Source organism: Melanerpes formicivorus, unplaced genomic scaffold (assembly GCF_026170545.1).
Source record: "Melanerpes formicivorus ecotype bairdi unplaced genomic scaffold, bMelFor1.0.p_v2 SCAF_1, whole genome shotgun sequence".
Classification (NCBI taxonomy): Eukaryota; Metazoa; Chordata; class Aves; order Piciformes; family Picidae; genus Melanerpes; species Melanerpes formicivorus.
This window is the reverse complement of record NW_027142353.1, coordinates 44,452,124-44,457,956: the sequence shown is the minus strand read 5'-3', so window position 1 is coordinate 44,457,956 and position 5,833 is coordinate 44,452,124. Positions and strand designations below refer to the sequence as shown.

The 5,833-nt window shown below is 42.0% G+C and overlaps 1 long non-coding RNA gene across 1 annotated transcript; it reads left to right on the top strand.

The window, feature by feature from the left end:
* The first annotated feature begins 1,582 nt into the window (after positions 1-1,582).
* LOC137441718 (uncharacterized) lies at positions 1,583-2,171 on the top strand. The gene is made up of 2 exons (XR_010987487.1): positions 1,583-1,726; positions 1,931-2,171. It is a non-coding gene; the product is annotated as an uncharacterized lncRNA (long non-coding RNA).
* The last annotated feature ends 3,662 nt before the right edge of the window (positions 2,172-5,833 follow it).

Sequence of the window (5,833 nt, the reverse complement as noted above, 5' to 3'; positions counted from 1 at the left end):
TTTTCTGATTTTCTTGGACTTTTGAATCATCTACATCTGAGCATAGCCGGAATGGACTATGAACTTTACTCACGAACTGTAAATATCGTTTTGGATTAGATGGACAGTATGAACAGCCAATGAAATTGTTTAGAAGGGGTGGACTGTGGCCGGTTGACGTTGCCCCCTTAAGAAAGGGAACATGGTGGACGGAAGTTGGTAAACGGAAGGAATAGTCTAAACTAATTTCATTGGACGAGTGGGAGGAAGCACCTTCTGAAGTGGGAGTGAAGTGGACATTTCCAGCACTTCTCAGTCAGTCTTGCTTCCGTCTTTGCTTCGTGCAGCAGCTTTGCCTGTGCTGGGCTTTCTGCCAAGGCCTCGGCCTTGAAAACCAGATAACAGGCCTGTATACTAACTCCCTTCCAATTAACACGAACTGCTTCTAACTTTTTTTTCCTCTCTTTCCTTTCTCTTTCTATCCCATTCTGGGGAAAGGGGGGAGAGAGGGGAGAGCGGAGGTGGGAAACCCCTCTCTGCCGAGGGGGGGGGGGCACTCTCATTTCTGTGTTACTCTGTTGTATATCTTTGTATATATTGTAGATATTGTAAATTTGTAAATATCTCCCTGCAAACCCTACATCGCTTTGTAAATATAGCTCCACTGCTTTGCTAATTCAGCTTGCGAGTTTTTTTTTTCCTTTCCCTTCAATTTTTTTTCCCTTTTACTTTACAAAGGGGGAAGGGAGGAGGCTTCTTGGCCTTACCCCTTCCATCCCACGACAATCAGGAAGCTGCAATTGCTGATATGATCTGGCAAAGATCTCGCCCCAATGAGATGGTTAGCGGTGACACCTTGCAAAGAGTCTGCTGGCTGCCGGGGCGTGGCTTCCAAGGCATTTGCAAGTGAATTGCCACTTAATTGAGAAGTTGCAAGGTGTGACTTTGAGGCTTGCTGACAGGGGCTGAAACTCAGAGAGACTGTTTTAGGATGTAACTTTTTTGTTGCAATCAGAATATCATCCATAGACTTGTAGATGAGAAAGTCACAATGGGTCTATCTAAGTGGGAAGAGAGTGCCTTGAGCCTACCCACTGATATCGGTGGGTGGAGTCTGCCTTAATCGATGACTCAGTAGATGCAGTCTTTGTTGAATCCTCCAGGTGTGAGCAAATTGTAAAGAAAACAATCCTTCAAATGAATAATAATCAGGTCCCAATTTGTGGGGACTGGGAGTTGGGAGGCCAGGTTGTAAGGCACCCATCTCCTCCATGATCGCTCTCAGACCATGTAATAAACACCATTTGTTGACATACGTGTGTCAAAAGGGATTAACAAATGTGTTGAAAACAACTGATTGATTACAGCAGTTGTGTATCCTGACTGTAGCCCATAGGTAGCTATGGCTTGTCTAGCTTCCTTTAACTTTTGTTAGTCCAGAGATTAGTCATTGTTAACCTTCTCCACCTGTGACTACATTTCCCACAATACTTTTCCACCAGTGCAGCGGGATAGTTGCCTGTCCCTCCCACCTCCCAGTCGCCCTATCGGGACTCAATTGGGATCTCTGTCGGAGTGCTATACTCTGCTGATAATGTCTGGAATGTAGGAGGCGGGGGGAGTGTAGCGCAGCTGAAACTGCTGGGGGGAAGGGGCCGTTTCTGCCGCCACCATGGGCTGTCCGCTGCCAGTGTCAGTGCTGTTATCGGCAGTGTGTCGGTCGATGCCGCCTTGATCGGAGCCACCGGTACTCGCGGGGTCCATGGGGGGTCGTGGGAGGCATCGCCAGGAGAACTGCCAGGGTGTGGGGTGCCACTGGGGTGAGCACCGCTGGGCTGAGGGCTGCCAGGCTCAGCGCTGCTGGGGTGGTGGGGACCACCATTGGGGCGGCCAGGGCTCATGAGAATGCCGCAATCACGAGCCTCCAAGTGTTCCATTTTTTTTTTCTAAGAGGAGTTACAGGGCAGAGTTGCCACTGTCTGGCCTGTCAGTGTCGGTCCTATCATCTTCCAAGTGCAAGCCATCGCTGGCGGTATCAGAGGAAGATGTTGATGAAGGGGATCAAAAATGCCGAGCCACAGGTTTCACTGCTTTTTTTTTGTTGTTTGTTTTTTGTTTTTTGTTTTAATGGGTTTCTCTGCTGGGTGCAGACGGCTGTGGTGGTGTCTTAATAAACATGGTGTGCTCACCAAGATGGCGGACGTGGCATCTTCTTTGTCTAATTCCTCATGTGTAGCGACCTCCATTTTGATTTCACACACCTTATCATTTCGATCGGGATTCACTTCTGCTGCTATTGACATGGCAGGAGCAGATTTATTCTGCGCAAAAGGACAGTAATAAGAGAGCCGCGATTCATGTAGAAGGAGTAGTGGGCAATTGAAATTGTGAGGAGGATGCTGACAGAGCGGCAGACGATGCGCAGGGAGAGAGGAGGGGGGGCGGAGGGCGGGGTGTGCCTTCCGAGTCTCCCTTTTTTGTCTCGGTTAGAAGCAAACGCCGCAGCAGCTGAATCGGGAGTAGACTGCTCTGCTTTTTTTGATTGCAATGTACGTGATGATCTGTCACACAGTGCTATCGCTAAAAGCTTTTTTTTAAGTATGTAGCACCTCATCCCACAGCTGGGCTGCAATTTCGTCCCGTGCTTCAGAAGTAAAAGATTATTTGCCGTGGGGATGAGTCCAGGCCCAGGCTAATAGCCCTTTTAAAATCCCAGAATTGCTAGTAATACCTCTCATGGAGAGGATAGGTGGAGGGCGTGTAGCACAGCCTCTTCTGTTCTGTGGCGTGCTTCCCCTTGCCCTTCCCTGGTCAGTCACCGGGCCAAGGTGAGATTCACTTCCTTTTTGAGCGTGCGCACTGCTAATTTTTTCAGCAATGGGGCAGTGCTATTCAACCGGATTTCCGTATCGCTCAGAGGTACCTCTTTATGCTGAGTCAATCAGTATTGTAGTCCAAGGATCCCTTGAATCCATGTATGTTCGGGCACCAGATATGGGGGCGATGGAGATTGGAATCAATATGGCTGACCAATATGATCGAGTATTGTTCCTTTATTGTTCCAGTGTTTCAGGCCTATGGTGCATGCCTATGGAGGAGGCCTGTAGTGCAACTATAGCACAGTAAAGTGTAGAAGAAGAGACAGGAAAGGCAGAAGTGCGTAGCAAGGGAACTTCTAAAACTTATATAAACTCAGAGTGCCTTGTTGGCATGGCTTCATTGGTTCCCATCGCACTATTACAGATTATTGGTCCAACTACTAATGACAAGCAAGGTTGTTGATGCAGGTGCATGTCCTGTTGTCCCAAGATAACTGTCCATGTTTATAGCTACCAGTGCCTTGTTTTAGTTACATGCTGCAGGCACAGCACTGTATTGCTACACCGCTAGCTGGCTCTGCATTTACGCTGAGCATGGCCTACCACCATGTCAGGCTCTAGACCTGCACTGCCAGATTGCTCACACTGCTCGTCGCTGGCATTGCCACAGCAGCCAGCACCAGAACAAGAGGACACAGTCTCAGGCTGTGCCAGGGGAAGTTTAAGATGGATGTTAGGAAGAAGTTCTATGCAGAGAGAGTGATTCCCCTTTGGAATGTGCTGCCCGGGGAGGTGGTGGAGTCACCATCATTGGAGGTGTTCAGGAGGTGACTTGATGGGTTGCTTGGTGCCATGATTTAGTTGTTTAGGTGGGTTGGATTGGTTGATGGGTTGGAATCTTTAAGGTCTCTTCCAACCTGGTCTGGTCTATTCTATTCTATTCTATTCTATTCTATTCTATTCTATTCTATTCTATTCTATTCTATTCTATTCTTTTGATCTATTATAGTCTGTCAGTGATATGAAATCAAAGGGAGCTTTTTGAATGCGTTCAAAAAGCTGGACTAAGAACTTTATATTTCTATTCTGATGTTTGCTTTTTTTCATACAAACTTACATAAGATTTCTGGGAAGTACTTAGTTACTAACTGATTTCTTTCCAAGCATGCTGCTCTGCTGATACTGTTTGAATCAATTTGAAACCAGAAAGGAATTATTTAAATTAAGTGATATATCTTCAACTATCAGAGCTACTAAATAAAAAACAATTGAAAAATAGTTTTTTTGTATGTCTGTTTGCACTTGTTTTGTTTTCTCTATTTACAGTCTGCTCTCATAAACTTGAAAATAATATATTTACTTATCAACTAGTTTTCCATTGAATCGTTAACATATTTTCATTGGAAAAAATATATAAAATATAAAAAGCCCATTACTTGTCATTTTGCTTGGGTAATATAATTGTTCTAAAGAAGCAATTTAAAGCAGTGCTTGCTTTCTAAAGACAACCTCTTCTATCTCTCTCCCATGACCACAGTGTAGATAAAATTTATTGCCAATACAAGAAGTAATTTTTACCTAAAAGATAGACAAAGCATCAGACCCACAGTGTTCTATGAAATGGGATAACTAGATAAAATGACTACTTATTGGCATGCTAATTGTGTTCTAGTTGGGTAGGATATTAAATTAACTGACCATTATACTCTTAACAGCTATAATCTCACAGAGTGATATTCATCAATTGGTTCACTGTAAGTGTAATAGGACTGGGCAGGGTCCTATGGCTCAGATCAATTAAAACTGCTCTAACAGGGCAAGACTGTTTTGGCAGATAGTACTATTGCTCTTTCACAAATAAAGAACCCTGGGAACACAGCAAGCAATCTCTGCATCATAATGGGTGAAATAGAGCTAATGTTCAGTGATACAATACAGAATTACTAAGACAATGCAAGTTGGCTGTTCTTTGGCATACCATACACAGCCTTCTAGAAATGTTTTTGCATTTTAGTATTGTGCTCTCTGGGTTTCAGTTTTGCTATTTTAGTCCTGTAGTGTATGCAAAATAATAGATATGGAGACAAAATGTTAGCTATAGGTTTACATAATAAAATTATCTTTGAAATAATTAAAAAAGTCACCAAGGGAATTTACCATTATTTTTCTTGTTTTTTGATTATACTATGGAATCATCTTTTTATTTTTCTTTTTAATTTTTAATCCGGCTTTGTTTACTTATATGTGGTTTTCAGATTAAAGTCATTATCACTCTCTATATGTTATATATTACCCCTCATGGAGTACATATACAGAAAAAAGGGTGTCTGTATCTGTCTGTGCCCATATCTATATCATCTCTGTCTTGTTTATCTTTAAACATATATATAGATATAAAACATATATGTGTGCACATACATAATAATTGATTCATTCTTTTGCTTGTGACTTACATATTTCTTCCTCCTAAATAGAACTGGGTTCTGCTAAAATTCTTTTTGCCACTTCAAGGTCAAATTAGTCAACCTAAACACACTGTTAACGATCTTACATAAGATCTCACTTAGGTAAGGACGCAAATTTTACCAAACTAGCTATGATGTACATGATCCTGCCCCTTTATATTTTTTCTAAGTGAAAATATAGCCCTCATTAAAAACTGTTGTACTCAAATTTTAATGGTTTCAGCTGTGACACTTTATGACCAAAGCTTGCAAGCAGAAATCTGAAACACAAAAAAAACCAAAAAAAAACCCCAAACCTCTATTCTCTTTCAAAACATAAATTTATTTTATGTAGACTCAGTTTTGTACAAGTTTAACTACCAGATATATTCATCATCATGTATAGCTTGTTATTGCTGTTTTCAGAAAGTGAAATTCCAGAAATATCTAACAAATGACCTATTTAAACATATGAATAATTGATTTCTATTTGCCATTTCAAATTTATTAGTGATAATTTCTATAATTTCATTCATCACTGGATGACTAAGTAATTTTGCAAAAATCCAAATCAGCAGGAATCAGAATCAG